Source organism: Ambystoma mexicanum, chromosome 4q, assembly GCF_040938575.1.
Source record: "Ambystoma mexicanum isolate Mex_15411 chromosome 4q, UKY_AmexF1_1, whole genome shotgun sequence".
Classification (NCBI taxonomy): domain Eukaryota; kingdom Metazoa; phylum Chordata; class Amphibia; order Caudata; family Ambystomatidae; genus Ambystoma; species Ambystoma mexicanum.
Window position 1 is genome coordinate 1201732144 of NC_090928.1, and position 24001 is coordinate 1201756144.

The following is a 24001-nucleotide window of genomic DNA, read 5'->3' on the forward strand; positions in this document are numbered from 1 at the left end:
AAAAAGGCTCTCACCTGGGTTTGAGTAGTGGGAGTCTCCCAGTTCTGTACATCCTGTACTTTACTGGAGAGAGGTTGGATTTGACCCCCTCCTACCTCATGACCAAGATAGGTAACTTTCCCCTGAGCTATCTGGCACTTGGTGGCCTTGATAGTGAGGTTAGCCCTTTTCAAGGCCTGCAACGCCTTATCCAGATGTGTCAAATGCTCTTCCCAGGTGGAACTGTAGACGGCAATGTCGTCTAAGTAAGCCACACAAAAGGCTTCCAGCCCACTGAGCGCATGGTTGACCAATCTCTGGAAGGTGGCAGGGGCATTCTTCAACCCAAAAGGCATGACCCTAAACTGGTAGAGTCCCTCAGGTGTTGAGAAGGCCGTCTTTTCCTTGGCATGGTCCGTCAGAGCTATTTGCCAATAGCCTGAGGTAAGGTCAAAGGTGCTCACAAATTTGGCAGCCCCTATGGTGTCCACGAGCTCATCAGCCCTGGGCAATGGGTGCGCGTCAGTTTTGGTGACGGCATTGACTCCTCGGTAGTCCACACAGAACCTCCAATCCTTGGTACCCACCTGGGAACTGGCCTTGGGGACAAGGACCACTGGACTGGACCAGGGACTGGTTGAGGGTTCAATAACACCCAGATCCAACATCTTGGCGACCTCAGCCTGGATGTGGTTCTTGACGGTATCTGACATACGGTAGCACCTGCTTTTGACAGGCACACTGTCACCAGTGTCAATTTCATGCCTACACCACGGTGTAAGGCCTGGCGTCAGTGAAAACAGAGAGGCATACTGTTGGAGCAAAGCCCTTCAGGCCCTCTGTTGCTCTGTTGTCAAATCCGGAGAGAGATGTACTCCCTCCACTGAGCCATCCTGAGGGTTGCTATGCAGCAAATCAGGAAGGGGCTCACTCTCATCCTCTTCTTGCCCTGAAGCTAGCAAGAGACATGAGACTTCTGCTCGCCGGTGGAAAGGCTTGAGCCTGTTGACATGGAATATCTGAGGGGCTACCCCAGAGGCTCCCATGTCAACCAGATAATTGACTTCGCCCATCTTGGAGATGATCCTGAAGGGTCCAGTCCACTTGTCTGCCAGAGCTCTAGGCTTGGTAGGCTCCATCACAAGGATTTCCTGTCCCGGAGTCCAATCCACTTGCGAGGCTTTAAGGTCATGCCAGTACTTATTCAGTTCCTGGCTGGCCTTGAGATTTGCTGTTGCCTGACTCATCATCTGTGTCATCCTCCGTCTGAGGCCTAACACATAGTCCCCCACTTGCTTGGCGGGACCTGGAGGGGTGGCTTCCAAGCCTTCTCTGATCAAGGCGAGGGGCCCCCTCACGGGATGTCCAAAGAGTAACTCAAAGGGGCTGAAACCAACACCCTCTTGAGGTACCTCTCTGTAAGCAAACAGCAGGCATGGCAGGAGGAGATCCCATTTCCTCCTTAGGGGTTCTTCCAAAGCCCCTAGCATGCCCTTGAGAGTTTTATTAAATCTCTCAACCAGACCATTGGTCTGGGGGTGGTAGGAGGTGGAGAACTTGTAGGTTACCCCGCACTCTTTCCACATGGTTTTCATGTAACTAGACATGAAGTTTGATCCTCTGTCAGAGACAACCTCCTTGGGGAATCCAACACGGGTGAAAATGCCCAGGAGAGCCCTGGCAACCACCTTGGCAGTAACAGTCCGAAGGGGTATTGCCTCAGGGTACCTGGTGGCATGATCTACCAAGACCAGGATGAACCGGTGTCCACCTGAAGTGGGAGGGTCAAGGGGACCGACGATGTCGATGCCCACCCTCTCAAATGGTGTGCCAACCACTGGCAATGGCTGCAGTGGGGCAATGACCCTGCCTCCAGTCTTGCCAGACAACTGACAAGTTGGGCAGGTCCTGCAGTGGGACTCCACCTCTACTCCCATCCGTGGCCAGTAGAAATGGGCAGAGAGCCTCTGCTTAGTCTTCTTGGTCCCAAGATGACCAGCCAAGGGCACCTCATGCACCAACTGCAGTAGGAAGGGCCTGTAAACCTGGGGTACCACCAACCTCTTGAGGGTACCAGGTTCAGGCTTAGTGGGCTCACTAACAAGGAGCTCACCCTCCCAATAAATCCGGAATGTCCTAGGCACTTCTCCTTGTGCCTGGGACAGGGCCTGTTTCCTCAGTCCCTCGAGAGAGTGGCACTCTCTCTGTCCCTTACAGAAGTCTGCCCGGGAGGGTCCCCCTTCAGCTAACAAGCATTGAAGGTCGGGATGATCCTCCGGGTTGAGAACCTCTCCCACAGGAGAGTCTTCTGTCTCTTCTCCCACAGGAGTTGAGTTTGGGTTTTCCACTGGACCCAGCACGTCCGGAGCATGGATCCCAATGGGTGCTGTCGGAACAGCAGGAAGAGAAGGTGTTCCCTCCACAGAGGTAGCCTTCTTGGTCTTCCTTCTTCTTGCCTTAGGCCTCGCCTTTGGCTCGGGTACCTGACTCACAGCCAGACCCGGTGTCACCTGTGACCTAGTGACTGCAGCAGCAGTCATGGGAAGACCATCCGAGATCAACCCCAACTCTACTAGATCATTTCCTAACAGAATGTTAGCAGGGACATTGTCCTGAACCAGGACAGGAAGCTTTGCTGTCTTGTCTCCAATCATGAGTGTGACTAAGGCTACAGGTGATAATTTGGGAGGCCCACCAGCTAACCTGGTGGTTTGCAGAGGAGCACCTTCATAGTCCTCTGGCTTGAGCAGGGTCCTGTCCACCACTGTCATGCTTGCCCCAGTGTCTCTCAAACCAGTAGAAGGCTGGCCATTCAAGAGGACACTTCTCAAAAACCTACGGGTGTTCTGTGGGATAGTCGCCAGTACTTCTGCATACTGGTCCCAGGCCCCAAGGGACACTAAGGAAATCTCTACTGGAGCACCAAATGTGATCCCGGTAGAGGAGGGGAGGACAGTGGCCTCCACCTCAGACACGGGGTAAGGGTAGGTCAGGCTGACAGCCTGTACTCCAAGTGCCTTACCTTTACACTTGGAGTCACCCCTTTTGTGATCCAGAGCCCCACATCCCAACAAGCGCCAGGAGTGCGGGGTACGGTACTGGAACCACCGGGAGCCTGCTTTGCAGCAGGTGGACCACTACTCTTTTTCCCACCCACAGATGACTTATCCCCACTAGATTTTTGGGTCTTGGGAGGGGAAGGTTTAGGTTTACCCGACTGTGACTGCTTGTGGGACTCCTCAGCTTTCTGAGAGGCCCCCTTTTCTTTGTCCTTGTCCTTCCCACTGGAGTCCTTAGGGGACACCCGGTGGGAGACCCACTTGTCAGCCAACCTAGCCAGCTTAAAGGGGTCCAAAATGTTCTGGTCAGCCACATACTGACGCATCTCTGGCGAACAGGCTTCAGAAAAATGCTCAAAGAACAAGAGGTGGGACAATTCAACAAAAGTCTTAACCTTGTATCCATCGATCCACCCCATCATGTTCATGTGCGCAGCACTCACCCAGTCAACCCAAGACACATTCTCTCTTTTCTTAAAATCCCTGAACCTTCTAAGGTATTGGGTAGGTGTCTTGCCAAACTTGGCAATCAAAGCAGACTTCATACACTCATACTGACCCCTTTCTTCCACACTCAGCTTCAGAATACAGTCATATCCAGTTTGAGGCACTCTGCTTAACAAACACTTAGCCCAATCTCTTTTATCAACATCATGAATCGCACAAGCCATTTCAAACGCTTCAATCCATTGGAGGATATCTGAACCCTCCACAAATACACCAACCAAATCTTTCATAAACTTGGTGGCTGGGGACCTGACACTCTCACTGGTTTTAACTGAAGTCTCCACTCTAGCTTTCTCTAGCTGGATTCTCTGACATTCAGTGTCCTGGCTCTTGAGTTCAAGGTCCTTATTCTTGAGTTCAAGATCCCTATTCTTGAGCTCCACTTGTTGAGCCGACTCCTCTTTCTTAAGTTCAGCATCTATTTCCAACTTGCGGTATTCAAAGGCCAATTTCATCCTTAATAACTCAAGCTCCAAGGAATTGCTGGGGTTTGGAACAGAGGCAGCAGGAATGGCGGCATTCCCAGAAACAGATTCAGCAGAAACCCCAGGGGCAGAGTCCTCATTGGTTGCATTCCCCCCCTCATCAAGAGTTTCACCATCAGTCTGGTAGTCCACCAGGGCAGCTATCAGCTCAGCCCTAGACTTATCCACAAAGTCTAACTCCCTGGCTTCACAAGCACTCTGAAGAGCCTCCAAGCTCATCCGAGTCAATTTGCCATTTGCAATAGACTCCATTGTTTGTAATGCAGTTATCTTGTACACAACTAAACCTTAATTTAATAAAGTGCGGATATCCTTTGTAAGTGGCACGGTTATACACTGATTCTTAAAACCATAAGCATCCCAACGCTGCCACCAGCTGTCAAGAAAGACCGGTGGGGGGTGTCTGTACTTCTGCTCTCTATATGGTAGAAGAGAGGCACAGAGGACCCCAGCCAAGATTCTCTAGTACGGTAGCAATGGGCGAGCAATCAAGGCCTAGCTTCTCAGGAGGTGATGCAGGCTGGTTCTTAAGTACAGTGTACCCCAAGCCCCCACAAAGGAATGTCCACACACTGTATTGGTTAGAACACAGTCTTTATATAATCAATATTCAAGGTTATGTACACTTATCATAATAACTCACTTTGTTATCAGGGAAATCAACAATGGCAAATATATACAATTCTAAAGTGGTACCACCCTTTGTATTAGATCTCATTAAAGTGCATCAACAATACTGTAACAATGTCACACAGATCAATAGAGTGAAACCAGCAATAGAGAGAGGAGAGAAAATAAGATGGTTGAGCAATAGGCAGAATACTGGCCCCTACCACTAGACACAGTTCTGTGTGGAGATCCCCCCACCTGGGCAACCTGTAGAATAAAGATATAGCACAAGCCCAGTCCATATATTGTTCTGCAAGTCTTATTTCCTCCTATAATGTTTTTACCCCCCCAATGTACCTGGTGGAGTCGGGTTCTTCGAAGAGGCGTCGACAGATCCTTCTTGAGCGACCCCCTTTCAAGCGGGAGTCACGGATCGTCGAGAGGCGTCGAGAAGCGTCGAGGAACTCGGTGTTCGGCGACGGGGAATCGACGGCCCTTCTTGAATGCCTTCCCTTTCAAGCGGGAAACACGGGGCGTCGAACGTCCGTCGACAAACAAGGTAGAACGGCGTCGATGAGGTGGCAGCTTCGTCCGAGCGGTGCTCGTCGGCGTCGGAGCGTCGGCGTCCTGCAAGGCAGAGGCGTGCGGGGCACCTCGGTGACAATAGTTCTGGACCGCAAAGATTGTGGAGACGGAGGCCCAACAAGGGCGTCGAGTCGTTCGGGTCTTTGTGGTCTTCGGGTGGCGGGAAACCCACCGGCAGGTTTCTCCTCGGCGCGTTGGTCGTCCTCGAATTTCTCCGGCAGGATAAAGCGGTCGACGGTGCGGACGAGGGAGTCCTTCGATTCGAATGTTCTTAGGCAAAGGAGCGGACGGCTCCGGTCGTCCGCGGCACGGCGTCAAGTGGTTCCCACGGCTGGGCAACACAACTTCGACGGGCCTCCAGCGGTTACACAAACCTGCGAACCCTGGTCGACGGCAATGGACTTCGACGGCGTCGATGTCCGGGTGCTTCACTTCGATCTCCTCGGCGGTCCCGTCTCGGGTCGGCAGCCTTTCGAGGGTCTGTCTTCCAGGGCACTTCGGCGAAGATGGCGCGGTGCTCGATGGTCCCTCGGAGCACGGGAAGAGGGCGCCTTACCAGGTCCTCTCTTGGGTCAGTCTTGGACGATTTCGGCAGCCTTCGGATCGGTCGAAGCAAATGCCACAGCAAGTCTTCTTCTTCCAGCTGGACGTCGAGGATCAGCAGTTCCAGTTACTCTTAGAGTGGAGACTCAGCTCCAGAACGCTTCTGAACGCTTCCGAACGTTCCCTGAACCCCTCTACTAGTGGTGAGAGGTCCCCAGATATACTATTCTGTTTCTCATCCACACTGCTGGCACACACTCAGCAGCCAATCAGACAGAAGGGCATTCATGTAGTCAGTCAGCCAATCAGGCACACAGTGCATTAAGGCCACACTCCTCCCTTTCAGACATTCACAACAAGGAATGTGGGACCTGGGTGAATGGAGTGTGTGACCAATATACACTCCTTGTTGTGGTTGTCTGGTTTCTGGCATGAGAGACAAAGACTGAGACAGCCCTGCCCGAAACTGGCCTGAATGCAGTGTGTAGTGTTGAATGGCTGGGTACTTGTCCCAATCCACATCCAGCCATTCAACACTACACACTGCATTCAGGCCAGTTTCGGGCAGGGCTGTCTCAGTCTTTGTCTCTCATGCCAGAAACCAGACAACCACAACAAGGAGTGTATATTGGTCACACACTCCATTCACCCAGGTCCCACCCACAGGAGGTACCCACAACATACAGTCACTGGGAAGGTTCCAGTCAGTCTAGCTGGGCCTTCACAACAACACCATATATGGAACTTCCACCCAACAGCCAGTCAGGGGGAAGGGACAGAGTCAGGGCTTCCCGGGACTTTGGGAAAACAAGGTAACAGGCAATAGAAAGCAAGAGGCCACAGGGGCCATCTTGTTTCCTATCAGGAATCAACTGATCCCAATGGCAGGGCCTGGGTATCCCAAAATGGAGGGCACCCAGAGCACCTGTCAAATTCAGCATGGAGCTGCCACCAGCCCATACCCTGCTCTGTGGGCCACCCACAGGTGCCCAAAAACATACACTAGGGGCACAGGGTTGTACCCCTACCCATGGGTGCCATAAGGGTATCCCATGGGTCTGTTCACCAAACCAAAAGAGAGAGCTGCACTGCCAGGAGTCCCACATGGACTCCTGGGCAGAAAACATGACAGAACACACGATAAAAAGCAGTAAAGGACAAGGATTCAGAGGCCCTGTCCCTCTGATGCATTTCCAGCATCACACAGAGGGACTCTGCCACTATCAGGAGCAGCTCCCAACCACTGCACTGCACGAAGAGCTGGTGAGTCAGCCTTATAGTGAAGGGAGCCCTGGGACATGCTGAAAAGCATATTTAAAGTAATGATTAATCCTGATGGAATAGAACTACACGGACAAGGTGAATGTGGTGCAATTCTCCTGACATGACATGTCAGTTGGAGGAAACCTGGGACCAGCATTGCCTAAGCCAAGAGATATTGCTAAAAGAACAACAGGGGCAGATATGGTGCCATTCTCCTGACTATGCAGCGTTTATACTGTACAGTAGGTAGTAGGTTATAGGGGCTCAAGCCACACCAATAATTCATGTATATGGGCTTGAGAGACTCCAGAGTCAGGCCGGTATCTAACAAAGCCAAAGTGCAAGTAAATACAGTGGGCCTCATCAGGGGTTGGGAGGAGTGCTAAAAATGTGGCGGTAACACTATTACCGCCACATTATCGCTCTGCCCAATCATGAGTTTGGACAGAAAGTGGGAGGTTTACCTCCAGATTTTTGCTGGAGGTAAAAGCCTCCCCTTTCTGCCCATTTTGGTGCTATTAGCTCCGGCAGTAATAGCGCCGAAGAATACATGTGGATTAACAGCGTCATCACAACTCGGTATCTGGCGCAAATTGCGCCAGACTGAGTTGCGGTAACGTTGATAGCGTTGGGCTGTATTCCTGCGCATTTACCACTGGGATACCACCCAACTCGTGATGAGGCCCAGTAACATTTTCACCTTCACAAGTTTCACTTTGTTTGCAGACAACTGCTGCGTTTTCCCAAACTATTCACAACTTTAAGTCAGACTTGCAGGGTGTAAGTGCAGCAGTGTCAGCATATTTATACAGTGGGGCACCCTGCATGCATTCTAGCCTCCTCAGGTCTGTATGGATGCATTACTCGCCATAATAAAGATATCACTCATTCATGATTAGTATCTATCAAGCTGCAATGTTTCATCTTCAGATTGATCACATTGCAATCAGCTTCCCGCCCTCTCCTCTTCAGGACCCATGTCAGCGTTAATAGTAAAAGTTAACCCTTTATGTGGGCTCTGCCAATAGTGATTTGGGCCCAAATGCTGATATTTCACTCAGGTCGGGAGATACATTCAAGAGGATACATTGGAAAGCAAAAAGTGATGTGTGCTCTCATCGGTACTGAGGGGAGTTCAGCTTGACCTCCCACTGCCTCAAGTACTGTGCAAGTCTCACACCTGGAATACTCCGCTCTCACCCCTTCACTAAGCAAAGGAATGTCTGCGTCCCCAAGCAATGTGTGCTCTCATCAGTACTGAGGGGAGTTCTGCTTGACCTCCCATTACCTCAAGTACTGTGCAAGTCTCACACCTGGAATACTCCGCTCTCACCCCTTCACTAAGCAAAGGAATGTCTGCCTCCCCAAGCAATGTGTGCTCTCATCAGTACTGAGGGGAGTTCTGCTTAACCTCCCATTACCTCAAGTACTGTGCAAGTCTCACACCTGGAATACTCCGCTCTCACCCCTTCACTAAGCAAAGGAACGTCTGCGTCCCCAAGCAATGTGTGCTCTCATCAGTACTGAGGGGAGTTCTGCTTGACCTCCCATTACCTCAAGTACTGTGCAAGTCTCACACCTGGAATACTCCGCTCTCACCCCTTCACTAAGCAAAGGAACGTCTGCGTCCCCAAGCAATGTGTGCTCCCATCAGTACTGAGGGGAGTTCTGCTTGACCTCCCATTGCCTCAAGTACTGTGCAAGTCTCACACCTGGAATACTCCACTCTCTCTCCATCGCTAGGTGAAAGCACTACATGTAACTTGTTTTGTTGCAGAAGGGTCAGACATTGATGTGATGTGTCCACTGTGCTGTGTGCAACCCTTTAACGGACTGGACTGGACAACAAGAATTAACTTAATATATATTTTAGTTTTAATTAAATTGTTTATGATTACATTTGAACCTTTTCACATTTTGAACATAACACAAAAATGTTGTTTTGACACAGATCACTGTGAATAGTTTGCCTGAAGCGATCCAGGGGAAGGGAGCCAACCCTTGCATACAAGAAGTGTTTGTGTTGAAATGATATGTTTGAGTTGTTGCACTTTTCTGTTGAGTTAAACCTTGAAACATTTACCTTGCACATTTTGTTTGTAAGTAATAGTGTGAGGTTTAGATTGAGTTTGGGCACAAGGGCAACATGTTTTAGTTTTAGTTTTAGAGGAAGGGACCCTCTTGTTAGGATAGGGAAAGTAAGACCTTTATCCCAACACCGTTCTATTAATAAAATGGCTAATGTTGAGAATGATACCTCTTTGTGTCCGCCTCTCATTGCAGACCCCTCACAGATAGTTTAGTTTAACATTGAGTTTAGTTGAATATTTATAGCATGCTAAATACCCATAGGCCTCAATGCTTTTATATCCTTCCAGGATCCCGCCATTAACAGTGCTCCCTTGTACAGTGAGAGTTTCCCCTTGAGAAACCGCCTCTGGTAAAATATTGAATCAAGACCGTTGCTATATATTGTGTGGTGTTGCTTATTCGTGCGAATACTTCTGGGGATCGCGTTGTGTAATCAAGTATTACTTCTAATTGTCCAGCCCTATCCATTGCAATATGTCAAATGGGATGCGGGTGAATGCCAAAGTCTGCAGCCAGAATGTTAGGAACCTCTTGTCTGTTAGCAAAACTCACACAACTGATAGCATCTATCGATAGTGTTTTGGAGACACACAACCAATAGACACAGATGAGGGCATACTCCTGAGTGTTGGCAATTCCTAAATGAGTGGCAATTAGATGAGTGTGCGCACAATATTTGGCCTCTTGCGGGAATGGCTTCCGTATGAACAATTGAATTTAAGGTTGTCCCTTCCCTTTTGTATCTGCATCTACTTACAATACCCAGCGCTTCTCTGTTAAAAAGATCTGTGGTTTATTAAGACCTTCTTCGTAGTTGATTTCTTCTTCATTAATAAGGCGTCTTTCCTCTGGTCTCTGGCTGAATCCAGGGATATTGTGCTGTGTGGCCTGTGAAAGAGGCTGGTTGGTTCTTTTGTGCTTCCCCAGAGAACCAAAACTCTTGGGCACATCTGGCGGTGTGATCTCATGACCTCAGCTGTAGTATCCATGTATATCTGATCTGGTCACATGTGTTCCTTGCCTCACACGTCAAAGGGTTGGTTGTTAAAGTTACAAAGGAGAATACCAACAGCACCTCTGTAATCTTCCTTGACTTCTAGTGCGCCAAATTTTTGAAAAGCTCCTCAGTGCTAATCCTGAACTTAGAAATATGCAACAGTGAAATCGAGAAGGGAGTGCCATCATAAATCCAAGCTTGTGGTCTCCTCCAAACCATGTGTTGGTGGTCGAGATTGAAAAATTGCAGGAAGGGTCATTGTCGGCAGAATCTTACGCCCCTCACGACACGGTGACATGAAAATCTCGAAATGTTCGATCTGGTTGAACTAGGAAAAATCTGAGGGATTTCACTCGCTCATTCCTTGTATGTAATACCAGTTTGCAGTAACTGCTCTGATAGCAACAGATTGTGAGTTGCTGAGGAACCCACAGACCAACCAAGCCATAGAAATCCAGCTTCTAGTCCGAAAGGAAGCGTTTCATTGCAACCTTTTGGGAACTTTACTTTTCATAAGGAGCCACGAGGTGCTGAGTGGAAGTTTACTCTGTAGAGCATCTCAGACCTTAACACAAATGTCCATCATCCTATAGAAATCCCAGGCTATGTGCAAGAACCAACCTACATCTTCCTCTCTGCATATACAGCATTTATGCAAAGTGTCTGGAAAAATAGGATGGAGGTTTCTTGTTTTATACTACACCTGATGGATACATTTATAGTGTAGCAACACAACCATTCTGTATTTGGCTTTTAGGGTGGCTGGGGCGACCATAGGCTTTTCTCCCATCCATATCAGTCTAGGCACCAGTTGCCTCAGCATAAGGAAGAAGGCGGCAGGCCGGATTATTGGCACATTTTGGGAAACATAAAAAAGATTGGGAGTAACAGCCATTCCAGACGGAAAGAGTCATGCGATGATTTATATAGGGAGACTCACGCAACATTGGGCATTTTCCTGAGGGTATCAAGGGCCGCAAAGTAACTGTCCAGATAGGACTTTGCAAGGTGACCTAATATCTGGATCAACTATCCCATCGGCTTTAGGTGTTATGGCAGGAGTAAGGATTCTTCCCAATTTATTTATAGTACAGCCTAATCACCAAAGTCGCATATCTCTTTCATTATCAGGGACAGATTTGATGTGATGCCAGGAATATACAAGAGCATTCCACTATCTTATAGCGACACCCTACTCTTTTCTTGAGAATATCTCAATGCATCTATAGTTGTGTATTTGCAGCAGTATGCAAGCCAATGCTACAATTCCAAAGGCAAACACAATAAGAGATGGGGTCCCACCGTGGCGTCTACTTTACGATGGGAAGAAGTATGCACACCATTTGCCCAGACCATCTTTAGAGGGAGCTATATAACAGTCACACTAGGGTTATACAATAATCCCTTATGCCAGACCTTGATAGGACCTTGAAGATAAAAGGCCACTAAGAGCATGGAAGGCCTTCTCTATATCTAAAGCAACTGGGAACAATAATAGGTGGGGACTGATATTGTGTATCAAAATGAAGAGGGGTCATAGGTTATTTTGTGTGGACCTTCTCGAGTGAATCCCGTCTGCTAGTTGATGGTCAGATACGGCGTGATTGGTCAGGTTTTGGTCAATATGAACATACGCATTGATATTTAAAAGGGGGTGGTAGGAGGAACAATGATCCAGTGGCTTGCTATTTATAGAAGAAACAGGAACATGACCTTCCTGTTGTCCACGGAAGTCCCAGCTTCATTGGTTTTCTGGGCATCCTGTATAAGGGAGGAGTGAGGAGGTTGGCATATTCTATGTAAATATATTTTTTTTAAGGAAGGATGTCTGTTCATCAGGACTGGGCATGTTCACAAAGACATCCTTATCTGGAGACCTAGCCAATCCACTTCTAAAATTTTGAGAGGCTTTCAAACACAGAAAACAAGCAGGAGGGCTCTCTGATGACAAAGGAGTATCAGATGTTGCAGCCATGCAATGCACACACCCATACCCTGAAGCTATCCAAATGAGTATACACGGTTCATGGTTACAAACACTTTATTCTTAGGGTGAGTGTTGCTAAAAATGAAATGTCCAAGTATTATATGCTTAGTAATTCAAGGTTACAACCCTTTCACCATAAACAATTTTCCAAATGTTAAGATAGGCCCAAATATAGCAATAAAGAGGAAGACTCAATAAACGGAGTCAGCTCCAGGCACAAGAAAACGCAGCTTTATTAAACGGACGGCTGCGTACTAAGGACAATCTCAAAATGGCGTTAGAATCAACAACTTTTAAACAAAAGAATCCTCATAGCTGATGCCATAGTATATTCATAAACAACTTCTTTTCTCGTTTTGATTCGTTAGAATCTAGATCATACAGTTATCTCTAGTGAACCTTGTTTCTATTGCTTCTTCTACAGCTAATAACTCCTTCTAAGTTCAACCTTCTACAAATGATACATTTCGATCTAACATGCCTTTGGTGGGCATCCAACTGCACTAATCGGCAAGAAGAACAGGCCAGTTGTGTGCTCATTTGGCCTCTGGCACTTTTATGCGTTGCCAAGGTACATGGGAAGGAGAGATGGGGCGAACAGCTATGATTCAGTCCAAAGAAAAAATTCCCCTGTGTTCCCGGGCCTAATGGCTTATCTGTCTGTCTTTTCCATGGCCTTGGTGCATTGTCTCTGTGTCTGGTTGTGCTAAGGAAATGGCAGGTGCACTATCTAATTTTGCCAATAATAAATAACCATTGTGTGGATCACATGGTAGAAGACCCTTGTTTGGAGCCCTCAATTCTATTATTTATTGGATTTTCCAATATCCTAACGAGTGCGTGCTTTCCTTTGCCAGCTACTCGAGCTGCTGTGAATTCATTTGCTATGGGGTTAATTGGCACAGTGCCCACTTGCACCTGCCATTAAAGGACATGTGTGTTTCTCACTGCTGAAAATAATTCACCTTAAGAATTGAAAGCAGTGTGCTCTGGAAAACATCATCTGGTGAGGGTTCAGCTTCTAAGCAGAACTGCCCTTGGCCCATTGACCTTGGTGTCTGGGGCTTGTCTGAGCATCGTGAGGCCTAGAACCTGTTTTAAGTGATTTTATGTCATTCTGCAGATTTTCAGATTTGATGCCTAGCAGAGTTTGGTCTAGGTAATGTGGGCACTTCTGTTTATTCACCACCATGTTGTTTTCTTCGTGACTTGTATGTTGTGTTCTTCATGTCTATGTATGGTGAGGAGGGATAGCTCAGGGGCAACGTTTTTGCATTGGAAGCAAGACAATGCAGCGCAACACAGGTTTGAATCCCAATCACGGGCCTAGAAACTGATTTCTGTTATTAAGACCATTATAAAAGAATGTTTATAATGTATTATCCTTATGAGTGTTCTTTGTGTCTACTGCTAGTGTTCTTTGTGCCTACTGCAATTCACCATTTCATTGCTCCCTGCCTGTGTATGCAGCAGACTCCTTATGTGAATGCAACTACCTGTCACCCTATTTGTGTCACACACCCTATTGTACTCCTAATAGCGGCTACATGACTCTTATTGTTTTAATGTTTATGGACCAGTTCTCAGCTTGTATTTTCAGGCATACTCAGGAATGGGTGGGGTCATGGCCAGATCTGGTGCAACGCTCATCTCGACTATTACACAAATATAGTTCACTGCGGTCATTCTTATGTTCCCCAAAACCTATTTGATGCTATGCAAAGCAGCCAGTAACCATCATTGCTGTTATTTGCCCAGTTCCCTATATTCATTAGGGTATATTGAAATAGTACAATAGCAGTTTACTGGCCTGTTCAACTTGGAATGATGACCTTCTCTCAGGAAATAATTTGTATGGTTATTGTAGTTATGTAGTTTTTGCCAATCTTTTTGACTTAGTAGGAGAAGTGAAACATTCTTATTATGACTACAATATATCCAAAAGGGATGATTAGACATGATTTTTGTAAAGTTTTGAAGTGGTGCTAGTCTACAATGTTAGTACAATTAAATAATGTACTACTTTTAATTTAAATAAAATCCCCAGAATTCACATCATTTTTTCGTTTTCGCTCAAAATGTCCTTTCTTTGTGGGTGGAAAGGGCTGTGTTCAGATTAAAACCAATGTTACAGTATGTACAAACACTAACAATTAACAAAGGAAGAATGGAAGGAAGGAGCAAAGGAAGGAGCATGGAAGGAAGCAAGCAAGCCTTTATGGCTGTACACTCTGCCCATTGTTGAGCCAAGAACCAGTCATACTGGTGGTGTACGGGCCTATTTAGATCCATACTAGTCTCTGTAACGTTTGACACATGTATTGTTAATGCTTATTTTGTCCTTCAAGAGGGCCTTGTCTTGCTTTGATGTTGGCAGGTTAGCTTCAGCTCTAGTTTCCCATGTTAGCAGTAATTTCCATTATAATAAATATTTAGCTTGCTAAGATGTACACACATACAATAATTAAAATATACAGTGGAATATGTTTATAAAAAAAAAGTTTATTAGCAGTTTCGCACATGAGTTAAATATGATGTGAAATATCCACACCAGCAGCTTCCAGGACTGGCCACTCCCGGCAGCTCCCAGCGGCCACCGCGTACCCTAGAAATATACCCTCCTTGAACTCCTCCAGGTTAAGCCCAATCTTTCCCAATCTTTTTGTCTACTATGGAAGAGATCCTTTGCAGTTGTCCCAGAGCTTTCTGCTCACCCTCTACCGTATCTAGCGAGCCACGTATAGTTTTTAGGTTGCCATTTCCCTTCAAGGGAGGCGCATACACTAGCAAGGACTTTGAGGGTCTTCAGAACTTTGCAATGGCTGTCATTTTCATCTGGGAAAAGTGCAGTATCACCATTGTTAATTTGCATATTCAAGTAACCCCCCTTGTTAATTTGCATATATAAGTAGCTTTGGGTCTTACCCTTAGTTACTAGGGGAATCCAGACGTGGACCCCTTGCTCACTATTCTTAGCGAGGCACAGCTCCACCCTACTGATGAGGACCAACCAGACCAAAACACGTGTCTGGGGTTGCTGTTGCTACTCTTGTTCAGAGGAGAATCGCCTAGCATTTCGGTGCTGGACTGCCCCAGGGCAGGTCAAAGACTGATATGTTTGGGATATTTCTTCTCTGTGAAAGATAGTGAGCTAAAGACTCTAGGTAAGTCTCTCGTAACCAGGACTAATGTCTGGCAGAGGGACTCCCAGGGGCCCCACCTTGTTAATTCACCATAAACGGAGCCATGAAGACGACAGGGATTATTTACTAAAGCACCTGAAACACCAGAGCCTCTTGGCATCTGGATGTTCATCAGCAGTGTGAGTGGAGTGGCGATGGTCAGACAACGTCCACTGTAATATTGCTTGGCAAGGTTGAACTGGTGGTGGACATTACATATCCACAAAAACGCAAAGCTCCTAACGCTATTGTTGATATGGGGGCGTGGCCATGACCCACTTTGTAGTGCATGAACATCCACACCCCTTGCTGTCAATCTGCGTCTCCCACCTCCACCTCAACCTCCACCTTGAATGTCCTCATGACATCATGAATTGCGAAATGTAGGTACTTGTTCATTGGTGTCACTACTAAGGTAGCGCCGAATGAAACGGATGCTACATTAGTGGGTGTTATATAGTTCTTGGGATGAATGCAGAAGCTGGTGATGCAAGAGAGAATGATGGGTGTGACTGAGAGAGTGTGTTTGTGTGTGTGTGTTTGTATGTGATTAAGAAAATGTGTGGTGAGAAGGTTCATCTTGATGTAACTGACTGAAGCTGTAATTAGGGAATTATACTGGAACCGACCTGTGAGTTGTGAGGATCTTAGATTATTACACTAGCTGCGAGTTGGTCTTCTTCAAGATTGGAAACGGACATGCGTGGCAAAAGAGAGAAGTTTAAGGTGACCAGTCTGTTGCAGGGGGTGCAGTAAAGAAGAGCGAAGAACCACTGCCCCCACAAGTAAGTCCTATCAGCCAAGGCAAAAAAGAGGGGCAGCTGTAGGAAGTCCCAAGAGTTAAGAAGCACATGTCGACAGAGCAAGACCCAGGGCACTGCACCAAACCCATGGCACTGCAAAAGTCCCAGGGAGGAGAAAGAAGAGGGGGCTGCTGGAAGTCCCAAGGGTAAATCCAGAATACCCAGGGCTAGGTAAGGGGGTGTAGTGCCCAGAGGAAGAGCCAGGGCAAAGATGAGGGGAAGTTGGGCCCTAAAGGAAGACCCAAAAATAGAGAAGGGAGAGCTGTCGTCTATTAAGGAGAGGTGGAGAGCAGTGTCCCAAAATGACACAGGGCCAAGGAGGTGGTAAAGGAAGTCCAGCTTCAATTGGAGAAGTGAGAAAAGGTGGGGTCTGTGTGCATAGGGGACCCATTAACTGTCTCACATGGTCCCTGTAAGCGGCGACCGGTGGTGTGCCGGTCTGCAGATATGGCCGGTGTGTCGTGGAGCTCTGCTGCGGGGTGTTGTCAGGGAGCATGTGTTGCAGATGCTGTAGCAGAGAGGGTGCTGTTGTGAACAGGGAGCCCTGTCATCTCAGTCCACCTGTCCACGAGGCCAGGAATAGTCGTTGGGAGCAGGGAGCCCTGTAGGGCCTGCCATCCTTCTCCCAAGTGATGATGTTGCCTCAGTGCGCAAGGTGATGGCGATAAGCTGGTATGCGGTGAGCTCACAGTGAGCTAAACACTATGGGTAAATTTGCAATTGCGAGACATTGAAAGAAAGGACCGTCTCATGTTGACGTGATAATGAGGAAGTTGCTGTGATATAATGAGGAAGTTGCTGGATACGGAATCAGTGCCCCGGAACAGTTATGTTTGGAGAGGTAATGGACTGCTGGGACATTGCGTTTGTTTACCGGCAAGACATGGTATGTCAATTTCGCTGCAGGGATTCAGAAATAAAGCTCTGTTTGAAATGATGGGCACTTACACCATTTGGAAGGAATAAAATGGTTTTATTTAAGTGCAATTGTTAACCCACCGCTCTGTCAAAAACACCAACAGCAATGACCTCTCAACCATCTTCCAAGGCATCTTTCCCTCTGCATTCCAAGTTCTGAGTTCTACATCTATGAAGATAGCGCATCTATGAAGATAGCGCACATAACCCAGTAAGATATTACACTGTTTCAAGTGGGACGGCGGCAAGATGTTGTGTGTCTCTGGATGTGCTGATTGAGGGAAGGCCGAAGTTCCGAAGTGAGCACGATGAATAGATGAGGTTATTTAAGGTACTGTGTCCAAACGGAGTAATGCTCTATTCCCTGAGCAAAAGAGAATTACGAGTGTGTCCTTGGCGGCAAAATTATGTCGCAGAAGTAAAAAGAAAAAAAAATATGCAGTGTTTTTTTTGTGAGGAATTAAACACTGTGTTGCATTACTGCAATAAGTGTGTTAGCAATGGGTAGATTTAAAGCTGATCAATGTAATATCAAGTAATGGGATATGTGTGAATGAAAGTTTATCCCATAGGTGTGCAGCTATGGCCTTTAGGTTAAATGCGTTGTGAGAACAGTTGACTGGTAGTACATAAGGCAGAGTAGTAGTGATTCTAGAGCTGCAAGGATAGCGTTGGACCATTAGGGTGTGGTGAACATTCATTACGTCAAGGTCACGTCTGGTCACAGAAGATAAGATACGCAGAGTTCAAGTATCAAATGTGAGAATTCAGCTAGTGATAACATGTTTGAGGCTGTTCGGGTTAAAGCTGGCACCCGCTAAGGGCGTTTAGCTAAAAATGTGGCACACTGACAATCTTTGCGTTTTGAGCAGATGTTTTGAGGGTCGAGAGTGCTAGAATAAGCACATTTGGAGGATTTCAGGATTAGGGCTGAGAGAGTTGCCAGGGACGTGTAGCTAAATGTTCCAAGAGGTTTACAGTGGATATGGTTTAACACACTGAATCTGAGAGATCTGGGGAGTGTTATTTGATGAAAGGTGCTTGCTTGTTTTGCCAGAGGGTAAAGACATGTGGCTTCCACTTGCCTTTGTGTTCTTGCATAGTAGTTGGTGCTGCTCCATCTTATTTAATTAGTTCTATGTTCACCCAGAGTGCGGCTGTTGTTGGTAGTGGTGAGTGTGTTAGGTGTACGTGTGTGGATGTTGCTTAATGTGAAGAAGGGAGATGTGTTGTGATGGGCTTCATTGTGTTTTGGTGAGATCTGGAAGGAAGGGAGATGTGTTGTATAGTGCTTGGGATGGATGTAGAAGCTGGTGATGCTAGACTGAATGTTGGGTGTGACTGAGAGAGTGTGTGGTGAGAAGGTTTTAGAGCAAGGCGGTTGGAGAGCCCCCTGTCTTTCAATATTCAGGATTCAGATGGTCTATGACCAGGGTCTGCAGGCTGTGTTTCTATTTTTAGTTCCATACAAAAAACTTTAAGCATACTTAACAATTAAATAAAACAATATAAGTGACAATTTAAATAGCATATAAAGAGAAGAAAACAATGAGTACAACAATTATTACAAATCGTTCCATACACTTATCATTCTGGTGTTTTGCATAATACCACTGCTTCATGTTTATGCTTTTTAACCTTTGTCACTATTTCTTTCCATATGTGATATGATGCTAGCACTACAACCAACGATGCTGCACCATACAAGTTCGACCAAAATTGGTCACCTGAGCAGTTTTCTAAGTTGGTGACACAATTTGCATATCCACCCGTGTAATAAGATTTCAAAGACCTACAACTTGTGAGAACATAATGACAGGTTTCTACCTCCATGTGGCATATGCGACAAAGCCTTTCCTTATAGGGAACTTTGGACCAAGATCCGATAAAATCCATGGTAGGCAACACATTCAAGCGCACACACAGAGCAAAAAGTTTGAGATCAGTAGGGCAAAGTTTAATTAAGTAATGAGTGGGTAATTGACCACTAAAGTGTTGCGTAGACAGATCGTGGTGTCGGGGTTTACTATGTAATTAATCAACATTATTTGGTAGATTCCATTGCACTATTATTATGGAGGTGGCTGCTAACATTCTCAGTAAAAGAGGTCACTTTGCAATTGCAAGACAAATAGAATTGCTACAGTTAAAGTCAAAATGGTCCTGCGTCTAAGGTCGATATATAGGGGTAACAGTAAGACGAGCTAGTACACGGTGTGGACACTATATAGAGCTCCAGGCTATTAGTGTTGTTTTCAAACCCAAAATGGCCTTCTTGCCGATTTTCTGGAAGTGGGAGGTTGGAATGTGAACATAGGCTCCCTGTTGGCAGCACCCTCTCTGAAGTGCAGAGATATAGAAAGAGAGAGGTACAAAGGGGGAGCGGAATAAGGTAGGACACTGTCTTTAAATGCATTGGTCGAGTTGGGTTTTTCAGATACACTAAGAAGAAGACGGCATTTGAAAGTGTCAACTAGGGATCCGAAAAAGGGCGCCCCTTGCTCCTGGAAGGATGACTACATATTTGCAGGGATATCTAGTCTTGTGCTTCTTGCCCCAGTATCCCGAAAACCCAGCATGGATCCAGCCCTCGAGGCCTGGAGTTGGACAACCCTCTATCAAGCCATAAACTAACAGTTTTAACCATTTTTAAAACTAGTGATGGGCGAACTGCTCGAATCTGATTCAACCCTTTGCAACAATGGGGCTTTCAATCTGTCGGAATAATTAGAACCCTTTGGTACTGACATTCAAAAGGACGGCGAAGATTCAAACCTCTTCGACAGGTGAGAGTACTTGCTGGCTCTAGCGGGAAAGAACCTTTTATACATTTTTCAGTTTCTGTTTTGATTTTTTTTGGTTTCATGAAGCTGGACCCCCCGATGAAGGCACTCCCTCAGTGATCCTCGCCTACCAGCCTAGGAAGGCCGCACCTGGAGGAACGCTGCAGGAGAAGCCCCTCACTGAAATCTACCTGCTGCAAGCTTTAAGGTAAGCCCTCTGGGCTATCCGAGCATGACGAACTCTGCCAATGCTACTGCCTACATCTAGTCCCAGTCTGACTAATTTATTATTTACACTGGGCCAGACACACATCCAGTTGTGCAAATATGCTTCACTGCGAATAGCAGAGCTGCTATCTATGTTTCTGTGTTACTGGTATTCCAGCAACACGCGGCTATTATGATCCAAGATGGCCGCTGCAATCGTTCCTCGCTACAACTAGCCCTTCTGCACCTACAACCACCTTGCCTTCATGGGATTGGTCCCCCAGCTGCCTTTAACCAATCCGGAGGACCGGCAGGCAAAAGCCAGCCGCTCGATGAAGGCACCATGACAAAGGCACCTGTCTTAGCCTGTTGTAGCCATTTCAGTGCAGCGGGGCACGCCACACTGCCCAAACCTGTGATTCCCATGCTCACTGATGAACAGCATAAGGTAAGATCACTATCCGTTCTCCTCGTCGATGAATGCATATCTTTCCGTAGTTGTCCTACCTTAAACCAACAACTACCCATTGTCACAGCATTGTCCTGTACCCGATTGTACATTTAAGTGTCTACATCGTCTGCTTTAGCATGCGCACCTCAGTACACCTATCCATCTCTACCTACAGCTGGGTAAAACCTTTGTTCCGTTATACTATACTCTGTCCCGCAATACCTGCCCATACTGTTGCCTACTGCCGCCGCTAATTTATGATATACTGCTGAACAAACTACTGCAATTGTCTACACTGGTACTGTGACGGATCGTGTACTTCTTACATGCCTCCACCGATCACGGCCGCTGCTAACACTCTTTCTATTACTAAGCAACGCGTTACCCTCTACTGTGCATAATGTTTTTATACTAGACACGCTCGCCTTCGCCGATCAACTGAACTCAGCGGGCAACCGTATCCTGCCACATGCCCTGTACTTTGCATTCGGTTGAATCCCATATTTTGCTGCCTCTACTGAAAGCTGCATCTTGCCGGCCACCCTATCCTGCTGTTTTTAATGAAAGCTGTATCGTGACGGCCATCATATTTGCCACACGCTTTGAATCTGTTCTAATGTATAATTGTTGAACTTAGTTGAATTCCATATTTTGCTGTCTGTACTGATAGCCGTACCTTGCCGGTCACCATATTTTGCTGTCTCTACTGATAGCCGTACCCTGCCGGTCACCATATTTTGCTGTCTCTACTGATAGCCGTATTTTGCTGCTTTGACCAAAAGCTTTATCTTGCCGGTCATCATGTTTGATACATGATCTGAAGCTGATCGAATGTATAACTGTACCTGACACCATGCAATGTATCAATGCTCACATATTCTAAACGTGTATTCTAAATAATTGCTGCACTGCATTACTGCTGTTTCGCCCCCAAAGGGAATACGCTCCAAACCTGCAGTTGATCTTTCTGCAATTGTACCTGACATTCTGCAATACATTAATGCTCACTGATCTCTTAGTGTATTCTAGATAACTTCTCCATCCCCCAGCACCACTCCAAGGTAGACCTTACTATGCATCCTCCACCCACCATGTATGCTGCCTTGATCAATCTGCTGATTTACACCTGCTACTGCCTGACCCTATAATATTTCAGGCCCCCCCTGACACCCACTTTCCCCAACCCCATCCAGGCCTTATCAACGCTACTGGCCATAACCTACTACAGAAGGGATGTGACCTAGCAGTTCGGGCTGGACTTCCCCTTTTGAGGTTGGACCAAGCCTGATTTGCATATGGTCTTTCCCCTTCTGTAATGGCTTGGCAGGCGAAGAACGATGGTCTGGAGGGTTGCCCTGAGCAATGCCAGATGTTAAGATTCAGTCTAAACCTTCCAGCCATCACCTCTTTGTTTTTGCTTTGTCACCCCGAGTGGGACGGGTATGCCCAGACATGGGTCCCGTGCCCGCTGGGCCTAGAGACCCAAGCTACTCCTCACTGATGAGCCCCAACAAGGGTGAAACATGTTTGGGGATGCTTGTGGTCTCGTGCAGAAGGGATGTGACCTAGCAGTTCGGGCTGGACTTCCCCTGTTGAGGTTGGACCAAGCCTGATTTGCATATGGTCTTTCCCATTCTGTAATGGCTTGGCAGGCGAAGAACGATGGTCTGGAGGGTTGCCCTGAGCAATGCCAGTGGTTAAGATTCAGTCTAAACCTTCCAGCCATCACCTCTTTGTTTTTGCATAACCTACTACCACCTATTGACGCTACAGCTGCCCAACAACCCACCCACACCACGGGGCAGACACAGCCTGGGACCTATGTGACCCCCCTCCTGGGCTAACCTCCGTGCGCAGCCTCTCTTGCCCCCTAGCACACAGACAATCACACCTTGATGCCAGAACCCACAGCTCCAGAGACACCTCAGGCACCCATGCCCCTACCATCAGATGCAGAAACTCACTCCTCACATAGCACACAGCGCACCCCATTTCTCAACCCACCACCCACCTCCCTTAAAACTCACAACTAAACCATCATGGGAGCCGTCATCAATGCCAGATCTCTTCCCGCACACGCACTTGACATCGCCGACATTATCACTCGACTTAACTTAGATTTCCTAGCGATATCAGAAACCTGGCTCAACAAAGCTTCAGGCCCAGCTTTGTCCCTTGCTGTCCCTGACAACTACTCCATATACAGAAGGGACAGACCTAATGCCAAAGGGGGAGGAATGGCCATCATAGCTAAATCCTCCTTGAACATGAGAGAAGTGCCATCTACACCCCATACCTCCTGCGAACTCCTCTATGTGAAGCTCTCAGCGACAACGACAATAAATATCCACCTCATCCACCGTCCACCTGGGCACACACACGTCTTCGAGGATGAGGACACCCAACTCATCTCATCTAATACTAAACCCAAATCTCAAACCATCATACTGGGGGACTTCACCCTAGGACTGAATGACGGAATTTGACTTCAATGCTCTATCCCTTGCCAACACCATATCAGCACTTGGCTTTACACACAGCATCCAGAATCCCACGCATGCGAAAGGTTGCACTCTCGACTGGCTTGCAGATCCCAAATGCATTGCCGACATCATATCCAACTCTCCCTGCCACTGTATCGCTCACCTGGTATCCACGGGGACGTCACTCAGCCTGTTCTGACCTCTTACGATCTCGAACTCTTCCCTGGAGTCTACTCGACTGGAGACTGGGCCTGAAACACAGGTTTGCTAGAGTTTAACTCTCAGTTGTCTCTGCGTGCTTGAACCCCTTTCCTCCCCGGGGTCCAACCCTTCCCCTGGTCCACAGCTCACCTTGTTTTATTAAATGGTGTGCTCTCTGTCCTGCTTACTGCACAGGCTCGTGTTGATTGATGCGGACTCGTTGCTGCCTAGTTGCTTCACAGGCGAGAGTCAGACCGGTAAGTATAATGAGTCTTATTAACAGTTCTCTAACCTTCGTTTCTTCCTTGTAGATGATGGACGACGTCCGGGGATGGCGGCGTGCTGCCGAGGTGACTAACTGAAGGTGAGTGAGAGTGCAATGCGTGATTCGACCCTCTCGTATCTGTATTGATCTGAGTTTGTCTTTCCTGTGTCTTTTAGGTGCTGCAACGTTTTCAGCGCGGATGCCGGTTAAGAAGAATAAATGCGGTGAGTAAGCACGGATGCGGTGCCTCAAAATATTTCCAAGCTAACCTGGTGTGTCTTTTTCCCTCTTGTAGATGGATGGGAGGGTCCGGAGATAAAGTTCCCCCAGAGTGGCTGGGATTCAGGTAAGCGTTTGTATCTCGTACAGTCTTTAAAGTAAGCGATGATTTGCAGAATGCTTACTAATGCCTTTTGTCTATTCTTTTCCCTTTCCTTAGGAAGCAACGTCCCGAGATGAGAATGACACCGCCGAAGGTGCCCGCAGAACAGAAGGAGCGATGGAAGATGGGCTGAAGCTCTGCAAGGTAAGGCTGTTCCTAATGGTGTTCTTGTTCTTGCAGGTGCTGAGCGCAGAAGAGAGATGCAGGCCCTCTGGAGACCG

At 47.2% G+C, this 24001-nt stretch overlaps 1 long non-coding RNA gene across 1 annotated transcript in view; it reads right to left on the reverse strand.

Annotated features, from left to right (window-relative positions):
- Positions 1-23497, reverse strand: part of LOC138467166 (uncharacterized) — a 108776-nt gene extending 85279 nt beyond the window's left edge. The window contains exons 1-2 of the long non-coding RNA XR_011268088.1: positions 23284-23497; positions 23096-23183 (exon numbers count right to left, since the gene is read on the reverse strand). This is a non-coding gene — a long non-coding RNA (uncharacterized lncRNA). The remainder of the gene's footprint in view (positions 1-23095; positions 23184-23283) is intronic.
- Between the last annotated feature and the right edge of the window lie 504 nt (positions 23498-24001).